The sequence below is a fragment of the Trachinotus anak genome, unplaced genomic scaffold, assembly GCF_046630095.1.
Source record: "Trachinotus anak isolate AG129_WGS33_773 ecotype Australia unplaced genomic scaffold, CSIRO_AGI_Tana_v1 ptg000008l, whole genome shotgun sequence".
Classification (NCBI taxonomy): domain Eukaryota; kingdom Metazoa; phylum Chordata; class Actinopteri; order Carangiformes; family Carangidae; genus Trachinotus; species Trachinotus anak.
In genome coordinates, this window is record NW_027273859.1 from 825084 (window position 1) to 838091 (window position 13008).

At 46.4% G+C, this 13008-nt stretch overlaps 1 protein-coding gene across 6 annotated transcripts in view; it reads right to left on the reverse strand.

Annotated features, from left to right (window-relative positions):
- tjp2b (tight junction protein 2b (zona occludens 2)) overlaps positions 1 to 13008 on the reverse strand; it is a 64265-nt gene that overhangs the window by 37771 nt on the left and 13486 nt on the right. Inside the window, exon 1 of one of the 6 annotated variants that reach the window (XM_071481751.1) lies at positions 1617 to 1635. The exons of 4 other annotated variants lie outside the window; for them this stretch is intronic. The gene's annotated coding sequence lies outside the window, so the exon portion shown is untranslated. Of the gene's footprint in view, positions 1 to 979; positions 999 to 1616; positions 1636 to 13008 lie in introns of those variants that run through there. One more of the 6 variants, XM_071481749.1, reaches the window with a different exon arrangement.

Sequence of the window (13008 nt, forward strand, 5' to 3'; positions counted from 1 at the left end):
AATCACAGACGCACTCATACTTCATAGTTTATCAGCCACCATGAAACATAAAAAGAACATGATGGAGAAAAAGCCCCGTCCACAGCAGTGTTGATGAAGAAAAGAGGAGGACCACAGAGGGTCAACAGGACAAACAAATGAAGCTCAGATTTACAGCTGATAGACTCATTGGATGGTTTTGTTGTTGGCTCTATTCTGAGTAAAAACTGTTGTGAGTGAAAATCCAGGAGACCAGCAGCTTCAGAAACATTCAGACCAGCGTCTGACACCAACCATGTCACAGTTAGGCCTTGTTCAGACTGCCAGCCAAAATCAGATTTTTAGCCCATCCAGATTGGAACTGGATGGCTCTTTTGAAGTCTGAATAGTCACAAATCACATGAAATCCGATTTTTGGAAACCAGATCGAAACCACCTTCGGGAGGTAGTTTCAGATCGCATTTGGAGAGATGCGTCTCAGTCTGAACAGCTCGAAACACTCAGATCGGTTTTGACTGTCCGTGACGTCACTCTACGCGACGCCAGACCCAGCTCTTCGGGTGGCACCACACTCGACGCTGCACAGAAACTCCGGCAGTGAGTGCAGCATGAAGCATTGTTGTGTATAATCCTACCAGCCTCCTGCGGCGTTGCAAATGTCTAGTGCATCTGAGATGTTCTGCACCTCTACTGGAGAGTGATAAGGCCAATATACTGAGGTGACCTGCCTCCATCATGTTTGTTGTTGTTGTTGTCGCTGTCGCAATTATATGACGTCAGACGCTCCGTTACTACAGCAACCTGTCAGATCAGTCAATAATGTGGCACAGTCTGAACAGAGCCATATCCGATTTGGACACTTGCCTAAAAACAGTGTGGACAGTCAGCCCTAAAAATCGGATTTCAGTAGGAATCTGATTTGAATCAGATTCGCCGGCAGTCTGAACGCAGCCTTAAAGTCACTGAGTCACATTATACCTCATTAACTGAAGCTCCTCACCTGGATCTGCTGCTGCCACATGATTGGCTGGTAGGATAATTGCAGGCGCACAGGTGTTCCTTATAAAGTGCTCAGTGAGCTTGTACCCAGACTGAGACATGCAAACATTGTGGTTCTTACAGAACTGCTCGAACAGGTTGAGTGACAGGAAGAGGGGCCAGGCTGGAGCAGGCATCATTAAAACAAACACATAGGAAAATAAATCAATAAAAGCATGATGGAGGCTAGTTACCAGCGTGCGCGCGTGCGCACACACACACATCAAAACAGCACTTTCCTTTCCTTTCTTTTCCTTTCCTTACTATATTCCTACGCCCAAGTGAACCTACAGGGCTCACTGTATTGTGCTGAAAATATAATAACAAGCTGAATCTGCTGCAAGTAACACACTGACCTATACACAACTACATCACACAACCCTACATCATATAATCACAATTACCACTTAAAGGTCCATACACACAATAAACAGCACATGTCAACAGCAGAGGACAGGATGTAGGCATATCTCAGATGTCTTACAGCCTCACTGAGCGCCTCTGATATATATGATGTGTCATAACTACACAGTCTGACAGAGGATCAGTGTGCTGCTGCACGAAAATCAAGCCTGACCACATCAGCTCAGAGACATTACCCCAAACAGAGCAGCCCATCAAAACCCAGGTGATCTGAAGAAGACAAGCGTGGCTATTCAACAGGAAACTGCTCGTGTTGTTAGCTAAAAAGTGCACACACCAAACACACGTCATGTGACTGGTCATGTGACTGCATCACTCACCCACATTAACAAGGTGGATCATCATGTGATGTCACTGTGCAAACGAGCTGATGACCACATGGCGTGAGCTCACTGGACAATCAGAGGAGTGCAGTGCAGTGCAGTGTAGTGTAGCTTAGTGTAGCATAGTGCAGTGTCATGTAGTGTAGTGCATAGCAGTGTAGCGTAGTTCAGTGCAGTGCAGTGCAGTGCAGTGTAGTGCAGTGTAGTGCTGCGTCACAGACACATCTACAGGATAAAACATTTCTGCATCCCTGTTTGCTTTGGGACTCTCTCTCACACACACACACACACACACACACACACACACACACACACACACACACACACACACACACACACACACACACACACGTGTATGAATGAGAGTCTGTGAGATGTGACCTGACAACAGTTCAGATGTCAGCAGTGATGGAGCAACACATTAGTTTACATCAAGATGTTTTATGTGAATTATCATAAGACACATTGTTATTATCAAACTGAGGAGACAAACTGAGTCTACGGGATCTCATATCTGTAGTATTAAACATTTATTTTTCATTTTACCTAAGCTGATGTGACTGATGCTGAGCTGTGAACAGCTGTGAGCTGTCAGAGTGTGTGTTCACTCAGCCACTGATGAAGCTGTGACAAACACACTGTATTTCCTGTTACCCTTTCACATTAAAAGCATGAGCAGGTGGTCCTTTGGTAGTTTACATGTTCAGACAACATTTATTCTCAGAGCTGAAATATTATTTGTTGCTGTCAGTTTGTCTGATGGTGAATTCTTGTTGGACAGTGGGAGCACAGCTCTGCCTCTGCGGAGTCAACGTGAACTAACACGTCACTGCTCTAACACACAGACTATGTCAAATTTTTAAAATGTGTGTGTTTGTACTTGTGTGTTTCTCTTAATGTTAGTGCTTCTGTAACCAGGTCATATTTGACTTTTAAATGGATAAAGCTGCTATTTCTTCCCATCGGTCTCCACTAATCAACAGTGACAAAGTGAAAACATGTTTTTAGATTTTAATGATCCTTCAGAGGAGTCTAGAACTTGACTGGAGTCCACCTGTGTAGATAAACCACAGTTTATCTTTGTTGTCTGAACATGTAAACTGTGGTTCCCAGAGTTTGTAAGAGTAGAATGGGGGGCAGAGCCTTCAGCTATCAGGCTCCTCTCCTGTGGAACCAGCTGCCAGTGTGGGTTCGGGAGGAAGACACCCTCTCTACCTTTAAGATCAGGCTTAAAACTGTCATGTTTAGTAAAGCTTATAGTTAGGGTTGGCTCGGGTATGTCCTGACCCATCCCTTAGTTATGCTGCTATAGAGCTAGACTGCTGGGGGATTCATGATTCACTGGGCTATCTCTCTCTCTCTCTGTCAATTACTTCATGCAATTAACTTTCTATTTTTTTCTCTCCCGTAGTTTGTGCTTCTCCTCTCTCTCCCTCTCTCTGTCCTCATTCTGCAGGTCTCTCTGCCCCTGGAGCAGCAGGATCCAGATCCACCACTACTCATCATTTCTATTAACCACTGTTATCTGTCATTATTATTGATAACACCATTACCTACACAGCTGTTCCTGGTCTCTCTCTCTCTCTTTTCTCCTCTCTCCTCCCCCCACCCCCCCTTTTTTATCTCCTCCTAAACCCAACCAGTCGAGGGAGACGGCCGCCCACCCTGAGCCCGGTTCTGTTGGAGGTTTCTTCCTGTTAAAAGGGAGTTTTTCCTCCCCCCTGTCGCCAAGCGCTTGCTCTTTGTGGGAACTGTTGGGTTTTTCTCTGTAACAAAGTAAGGTCTTGACCTTGCCCTGTAAAGTGCCTTGAGATAATGTATATTATGATTTGGCGCTATACAAATAAAATTGAACTGAATTGAATAAAGTCCTACAGTTCACATGATAACCTTGTCCCTTCACTGAGGCGGGGGGAGCTAACTGACAGACTCCAGCACTGAGCCCCGACCTGCTGAGGACTGGACCCACCTAAACAATTCTACTGATGCTGCTGAAGAGGGTCTCCTCAGGTGGAGGAGACTGGTGGAGGCTGTCATGATGTTTAGTTCTGGCTGTCCTGGTCCAGGTCTTTTAAAGGTGACTGACAACATGCAGAGTCTCTTCCCCACGTCAGCCTGATTCCAGTGTTACACCAGCTGAGCCAGCCTGCAGTACAGCAGTGAATTCACAACCATCCTCAGCTGCATCTTGAGAACAGCAGTTTCCAGCCCTCAGCAGCTGAACCTGGGGCTCACACCATCAGTCAGCCCTTCATTATCTCTTCCAACTCATGGGACTGGAAGTCTTTAGAGAAGAGGAGAGCCACTCCTCCACTGGTTCTGCCTAAATGACTGAGAACCACCTCCCCATTCCACTCCCTCCTCCAGTCCGTTTCATTCACATTGTCGCTGTGTGTTTCCTGGACCAGCATCACACTGATGCTCTTCACCTTACATAGTTCAAACAGAGATGCCCTCTTCCTCACATCTCTGGCTTCATTCATGTTGAGGGTGGAGACTCTGAACTCACTCATGACCTCTGATGTGAGGAGGGACACACACAGTAACACACACAGGACACACACTGTCTCACATGGTCTCATCATGGTGGAATTCTTGTTTGAGTCTCAGGACTATCTTCTTCAGCCTGTAGACCTCCTGTTCAGTGAAACCTCCTTCTCCTCTGCTGCTCATCTGTGACCTGACTGAAGTTAAGAACGGCTGTTTGTCTGCAAAATGTTCCTCCACTCTGACCTTCTTCATGTTCTTTGTGGTCTGCAGAACATTTTAATCCACTGTACTGCATACAGTTTGTCCTGCTGAGAATCACCACACAGTTGTGAGTCAGAGTGATGTTGACTGTCTTCAGCACAGTCTTCTTCCTCCTCCATGCTCCTCTCAGGATCTGGCTGCTCCTCCTGCTGCTGTCGCTCCCTCAGCCTGCCTCCTGCTCCCTTTCTGGCCTGAAAGCCACTGGTGCTGTTGGTCTCTTGCTCTTCAGAGCAGGGACTTTAAACACACTGTCCTCCATCAGGTCTTCATCAGTATTCGTCAGAGAGTCAGAGGTCACAGCCTGCTCTCCTCCTGCTGATACTACTGCTCCTGCTGCTTCTACTCATCCTGCTGCTCTGTCTGCAAAGGTCTCTATGACCTCCTCTCCACCTCCTACTGCTCCATCAATGCTGCTCCACTCTGTCTGACTCACAGCTGATGTCTCAGTGTCCTCCTGCCTCTGCTCCATCTCCTCACTCTCCTGTCCAGTTGGTCTCTGAGTGTCTCCTTTCCTCTGCTCTCTCTGAGTCTCAGCAGTCTCTGACGCTCAGACCAAGTGTCCCTCCTACCCACAGCCAAAACACCTCAGGGCCCCAGAGTTCACAAAGACAATATATTCAAAGTCCTCCACCTTCAGGTTGAACACCAGACTGAGGTCCTCATCATTCTTGTTGAGGATCATGTGGACCTGCTGTCAGTGAGAGACCACTTGTCTCAGCAGTGGAGACTAATAGCCCGATGGCAGCTTCCTGATGGGGGAGATGATCTTCCTGTCTCTCAACAGCTCCCTCAGCAGAATCTCGTCACTGATGAATGACAGGATGTTGGAGATCATCATCCCCTTGGCCACCTAGTTGACCTAGCCGCTGCAGTGAGTGGAGACGCCGAAACCAGCGAGTCGTTGATCACCACGCCACTATCCACCACTTTGTTGGCCTTCTGGATCTCATACAACAAAGACAACGACAGCCTTTTTCATCCGAGCCACTGACTTCACACTGCTGTAACCCACAACTCTCCCTACAGCCAGACTGCAGTCTTCCATGGAGCACAGCATCGCCGTGGAGATCTTCACGCTGTGTTTTCTGGAAAGTTTGGTGAAATCCATACCAGCATGTGGCATATTGACCGCACGCTAGATGACCGCACAAAAAAAAAAAACCCAAAAAAACCCTACAAACCTCAAAAACCCTGATACATACACCTCTACTGAGAAAAAAAACAATGACAAACTCACACTACACAATATTTACATTAACTGAGAAAGAAAAGATAGAAAAATAACTGAGAAACCGCTCTGATACGATCACACTCAGACACTCCACTCACAGAGAGAGAGAGAGAGAGAGAGAGAGAGGTTTCATTAACATGGAAGTTTAATCTTCAAAGAGGAGCAGAGGGATCTCCTATCACAACCTCTCAGACAACATCAGTCCAAAGGAGGACGAGTCAGAGGCAGCAGAGAGACTGGAGGAGGTGAGGAGGAGTCAGACAGACATGACTGATGAGGAGCAGCTCTCAGTCTGTATAGAAGACTACAGGAGGTGAGGAGGAGTCAGGCTCAGGTCTGTTCACAGCGAGAAAATGTATGCATCAGTGTCACACAGATTGATCAGTGAGGATCCCGTTCATCTACAGTATAGTAACATGTGACTACTCACAAACCCCTGGTGGAGCACCGCAGTGTTGGAGTTCTCCCCAACGAACAAAAGGGTTGCCTCTCTGCGACTGAGAGTTGCTGAGGGGAAGGTTCTGACTGTTGTGTGTGCCTATGCACACACAAACTCTGGTGTGGGAGGAGTTCAGTGAGGCTATGGAAGAGGATTTTCTTTTGGCCTCAAGGAGATTATAGCAAACCGTCTGGTGGCTCAGGAAGGGGAAGCAGGGCCTGGCCCAGGCTGTGTACAGCCAGGGAGGGAACTGCTGACCCGGGCTGGCAATGTTGGGCGGTGGAAGGAATACTTTGAGGAACTCCTGAATCTGACTGAGACATCCTCCGTGTAGTTGGAAGACTTGGGGGAAGTCTCATCCATAACCTTGCAGAGGTCGCTGAGGTATTTAAGAAGCTGTTTGGTGGCAAGGCACCGGGTCTGGATGAGATATGCCCTGAGATGCTGAAGGCTCTGGACATTGTTGGCCTGTCATGCCTGACACCTGTACAGTAGCAGACTGGGTTGGTGGTTCCCATTTTCAAAAAGGGGGACTGGTGGGGTGTGCTCCAATTATCAGGGTATTACACTGCTTAGCCTCCCTGGAAAAGTCTACGCCAGGGGGCTGGAAAGGAAGCTCTAACCTACTGTCGAAACCTCAGATCGAGGAGAAGCAATGCGGGTTCCGTGGACAATGGACCAGCTCTTTACCTTTGCAGGAGTTCTTAGGGGGTCATGGGAGTTTGACCAGCCAGTCCACATGTGCTTTTTGGACTTGGAGAAGGCTTATGGCCATGTCTGTGGCCATGGAAAAAGGCTTGGAAGGCTTGGAAAGACCAGGAGGCAGAGTTGCAGTCTTACACTCTTCTCTGCGCCTCTCTTAGAGCAGTCGCCTGCCATTCACCCCCTGCAAACTGTGTCTGTCCCCCGACCACCTAAATTTAAATATAATAAATCAAAAGCGAACAGAGGAGGAGTTAGACATGAAAACCTAATAAAAATTAACACAACTGTTAGTCCAGAACCAAATAACAGGAAAATTAAATGTGGATTATTGAATATCAGATCACTCTCATCTAAATCTCTACTAGTCAATGATCTGATAACTGATCATAACATTGATCTGCTCTGTCTGACTGAAACCTGGCTGCAGCAGGATGAATATGTTAGTCTGAATGAATCAACACCCCCCACTCATGTTAACGTTCATATCCCTCGAGGCACAGGCCGAGGAGGAGGGGTGGCAGCCATTTATCACTCCAATTTATTAATGAATCCCAAGCATAAGGTTAATCATAATTCATTTGAAAGCCTTATTCTTAGTCTGTCACACCCAAACCGGAAGACACAAAAACCAGTCCTTCTAGTTACTGTATATCGTCCACCTGCCCCTTACTCTGAGTTCTTATCTGAGTTCTCAGAGTTTTTATCTGAGTTAGCTCTCAGCACAGATAAAGTTATCATGGTGGGTGATTTTAACATTCACGTAGATGTTGAAAGTGACAGCCTGAGTCATGCATTTAATTCATTATTAGACTCAATTGGCTTCTCTCAGCATGTTAATGAACCCACTCACTCTTTTAATCATACCCTTGATCTGGTTCTGACTTATGGGATTGACATTGAATACCTAACAGTTTCTCCCAGAAACCCTCTTTTATCTGACCATTCTCTGTTAACATTTGAGTTTTCAGTCATGGACTACACAGCATCTGGGGAAAAAAATCTATTACAGCAGGTGTCTCTCTGACAATACCATTAGCAAATTTAAAGAAAGGATCCCATCAGTACTTAGCCCACTGCCATGTATCAATGCAGTAGGGAACAGCTCTCTTAACAACCACACAGGTTGATGATCTTGTTGATAGTACTGTAGCCTCACTGCGTGCAACTCTAGATACTGTAGCCCCTCTGAGGAAGAAGGTAGTGAGTCAGAGAAGGCTAGCTCCATGGTACAACTCAGAAACACGAGCTTTAAAGCAAAGTTCAAGGAAGCTAGAAAGGAAGTGGCATTCTACTAACCTGGAAGAATCTCTAAAAGCTTGGAAAGACAGCCTACTGGCATATAAAAAAAGTCTCCGTAAAGCCAGAACATCCTATTATTCATCATTGATAGAAGAAAACAAGAATAATCCCAGGTTTCTGTTCAGCACTGTAGCCAGGCTGACAGACAGCCACAGCTCTGTTGACCCATCTATTCCTTTAGTCCTCAGTTGTAATGAGTTTATGAGCCTCTTTACAAATAAAATTGTCTCTGTTAAAGAAAAAATTCACCATCTCCTCCCCACAGCTGACTCAGATGTACTGTCCAGTTCAGCAGCCTCAGAGTCCACTGTAACTGGTTTATATTTTGACTGTTTCTCTCCTGTAGATCTCTCTGAGCTCACTTCAACAGTTTCTTCATCTTAACCATCGACTTGTCTTCTAGACCCCGTTCCAACAAGGCTGTTCAAAGAAGTTTTTCCTTTAGTCGACACCTCTATATCAAGTCTGATCTTTATCAACTGGTTATGTACCGCAGGCTTTTAAAGTTGCAGTAATTAAACCTCTATTTAAAAAGCCTGCTCTTGATCCAGATGTTTGAGCCAATTAAAGACCCATACCCAACCTCCCCTTTATTTCCAAAATCCTTGAGAAGGTCGTCGCAAACCAGTTATGTGATTATTTGCACAGGAATGGTTTGTTTGAAGATTTCCAGTCAGGTTTTAGAGTCCATCATAGCACAGAAACAGCTCTGGTTAAGGTTACCAATGATCTCCTCATAGCCTCAGACAATGGACTTGTCTCTATACTTGTCCTACTAGATCTTAGTGCTGCATTTGACACCATCAATCATAAGATTTTATTACAGAGACTAGAGCATATGGTTGGCATTAAAGGAACCACACTAACCTGGTTTAAGTCATATTTGTCAGATAGACTCCAGTTTGTTCATGTTAATAATGACTCTTCTATCATCACTAAAGTCAGTCATGGAGTTCCACAAGGTTCTGTGCTAGGACAAATACTTTTCACTCTATATATGCTTCCTCTAGGAAACATAATTACCAGATAAATTTCCATTGTTACACAGATGACACCCAGCTGTACTAATCCTTGAAGCCAGGTGAGACTAACCAGGTTGCCAAGCTTCAGGCGTGTCTTAAGGACATAAAAACCTGGATGACCAGTAATTTCTTACTCTTAAATTCAGACAAAGCTGAAGTTATTGTAATTGGCCCAAAACACCTCAGAGATACACTATGTGATGATAATATACTGACTCTGGATGACATCACCTTGGCCTCCAGTGCTACAGTCAGAAACCTTGGTGTCATTTTTGACCAGGACTTGTCCTTTACTTCACATATAAAGCAAGTCTCTGGGACAGCCTTCTTCCACCTGCGCAATATTGCAAAAATCAGACCCATTCTGTGTCTAAAGTGTCAATGTGGCTGGGCTAATGTGGCTGCGACGTGCTGCGGTAAGCATATTGTGTCACTTCCGGTTGTTGGTGGTGTTGTGTTTGTTGCTGCTCTCCCTGAATTCAGCTGATCCTAGTTGTATTTTTGTATACAACCGCAAATTATCTGTTGTATTGTCGAACTTCTGTTCGATCACTCTCAGCTCTCTCCTTCTCTTCGTGAGATTCTCATTGAAACACAGCTGTTTACACACTAGCTCTGTTAGCTACTTTAGCTTAGCAGTTAGCATGGCTTCTCTCTCTCCCTCTCCTGCTCTCTCTTGCTCAGCCTGCTTCATGTTTAGTTACTCCTCTGCCTCCTTCAGCGATAATGGTACATGTAATAAATGTAGTTTGTTCACAGTTATGGAGGCGAGGCTCAGTGATTTGGAATCTCGGCTCCGCACCATGGAAATCACATCTTTAGCTTCTCCAGTTAGCCAGCCCCCAGCAGCTGGTGCGGACCGACCCAGTGTAGCTCCTTCTGTAGCTCCTTCTCTCCCCCCAGCAGCTCCCGAGCAGCCGGGAGGTCAGGGCGGCTGGGTGACTGTTCGTAACAAGAAGAGGCTTAGTCCTAAACAAAAGCTCACGGCTCACCACCAACCTGTTCACGTTTCCAACAGGTTCTCCCCACTCAGCGACACACCCGCTGGGAAGCAAACTCTGGTCATTGGTGACTCTATTCTGAGAAACGTGAAGTTAGCGACACCAGCGGCCATAGTCAAATGCATTCCTGGGGCCAGAGCGGGCGACATTGAATCAAATCTGAAGCTGCTGGCGAAGGATAAACGTAAATACAGTACGATTGTAATACACGCCGGCACTAATGACACCCGATTACGCCAATCGGAGATCACTAAGATTAATGTGGAGTCGGTGTGTACTTATGCTAGAACAATGTCGGACTCCGTAGTTTTCTCTGGGCCCCTCCCCAACCTGACCAGCGATGACATGTACAGCCGCTTGTCATCGTCCCATTCTATGTCTAAAGGATGCTGAAAAACTAGTTCATGCATTTGTTACCTCAAGACTGGACTACTGTAACTCTTTATTGTCAGGATGTCCCAACAATTCAGTAAAAAGCCTCCAATTGATCCAGAATGCGGCAGCACGAGTACTGACAGGAACTAGGAAACGAGATCACATCTCTCCTGTGTTAGCCTCTCTGCATTGGCTCCCTGTAAAATCCAGAATCGAATTTAAAATCCTCCTCCTCACCTACAAAGCCATTCATGGTCAGGCACCATCGTACCTTGGAGAGCTTATAGTTCCCTATTTTCCCAATAGGACACTTCGCTCTCTAAATGCAGGTCAACTTGTGGTTCCCAGAGTTTGTAAGAGTAGAATGGGGGGCAGAGCCTTCAGCTATCAGGCTCCTCTCCTGTGGAACCAGCTCCCAGTGTGGGTTCGGGAGGCAGACACCCTCTCTACCTTTAAGATCAGGCTTAAAACTGTCTTGTTTAGTAAAGCTTATAGTTAGGGCTGGCTCGGGTATGTCCTGACCCATCCCTTAGTTATGCTGCTATAGAGCTAGACTGCTGGGGGATTCCCATGATTCACTGGGCGCTCTCTCCCTATTTCTGTCTCTCTCCCCCTCTCTCTCTCGATGACTTCATGCCATTAACTTTGTTTCCTTTTCTCTCCCGTAGTTTGTGCTTCTCCTCTCTCTCCCTCTCTCTGTCCTCATTCTGCAGGTCTCTCTGCCTCGGGAGCAGCAGGATCCAGATCCACCACTACTCATCTTTACTATTAACCACTGTTACCTGTCATCATTATTATTGATAACACCATTACCTACACAGCTGTTCCTGGTCTCTCTCTCTCTCTCTCTCTCTCTCTTCTCTCCCCTCTCCTCCCCCTCCCCCTCTTTCTATCTTCTCCTAAACCCAACCGGTCGAGGCAGACGGCCGCCCACCCTGAGCCCGGTTCTGTTGGAGGTTTCTTCCTGTTAAAAGGGAGTTTTTCCTCCCCCCTGTCGCCAAGCGCTTGCTCGTTGTGGGAACTGTTGGGTTTTTCTCTGTAACAAAGTAAGGTCTTGACCTTACCCTGTAAAGTGCCTTGAGATAATGTATATTATGATTTGGCGCTATACAAATAAAATTGAATTGAATTGAATAAAGGATGCTGAAAAGCTAGTTCATGCATTTGTTACCTCAAGACTGGACTACTGTAACTCTTTATTGTCAGGATGTCCCAGAAATGCAGTAAAAAGCCTCCAATTGATCCAAAATGCTGCAGCACGTGTAGTGACAGGAACTAGGAAACAAGATCACATCTCTCCTTCTCTACATTGGCTCCCTGTAAAATCCAGGATAGAATTTAAAATCCTTCTCCTCACCTACAAAGCCATCAATGGTCAGGCACCATTGTACCTTAAAGAGCTTATAGTTCCCTATTTTCCCCAATAGGACACTTGGTGGGGGGTGGGGGTTCTATCCCACATGACAGAGTTTAAGTACCTTGAGATATTGTTCATGAGTGAGGATAGGATGGAGCGGGAGATTGACAGGCGGATCGGTGCAGCAGTAATGTACCGGACCACTGTGCTGAAGAGGGAGCTGAGCCGGAAGCTCTTGATTTACCAGTCGATCTTCGTACCAACCCTCACCTATGGTCATGCGCTCTAGGTAGTGATCATAAGAGTGAGCCGTGGATACAAGCAGCTGAAATGGGTTTCCTCCGTAGGCTGGCTGGGCTCAGCCTTAGAGACAGGATGAGGAGCTCAGACATCCAGAGGGAGCTCGGAGTAGAGCCGCTGCTCCTTCATGTTGAAAGGAGCCAGCTGAGGTGGTTCAGGCATCTGGAAAGGATGCCTCCTGGGTGCCTCCCTTTGGAGGTTGTCAGGGCATGTCCGACTGGGTGGAGGCCCCAGGGTAGACCCAGAACTTGCTGGTGGGATTATATATCCCATCTGCCTTGGAATCCCCCAGGAGGAGCTGGAAAGTGTTGCTGGGGAGAGGGATGTCTGGAATTCCCTGCTTAGCCTGCTGCCACCACGACCTGACCCCGGATAAGTGGAAGAAAATGGATGGATGGATAAACAGATGAATAAATTATAGAACATGTATATACACAGAGTATCAAACAGCTGTGTTAAATACAAACGTCAGTGTCAGGCAGTAAACTGTGGTCACTTCAACAGATACTGTCACTACATGGGTGTAACCACACAACCACACACTGAATGATAACAACTACACACAACACTGAGCTTAAAACACACAGTACATACACACTCAACCCACATACACTGACGCACAAACACAGACAAAACCACAGTCATGTTCACAAGGTCATGGGAACCAGTTCCATCTAGTCAGCACTTAGCTGTGTTACCACAACACACAACACACACTGGGTCATTCAGACCCTGCTGAAGGGTGTCGAGCTGCTGAGGGTTGCA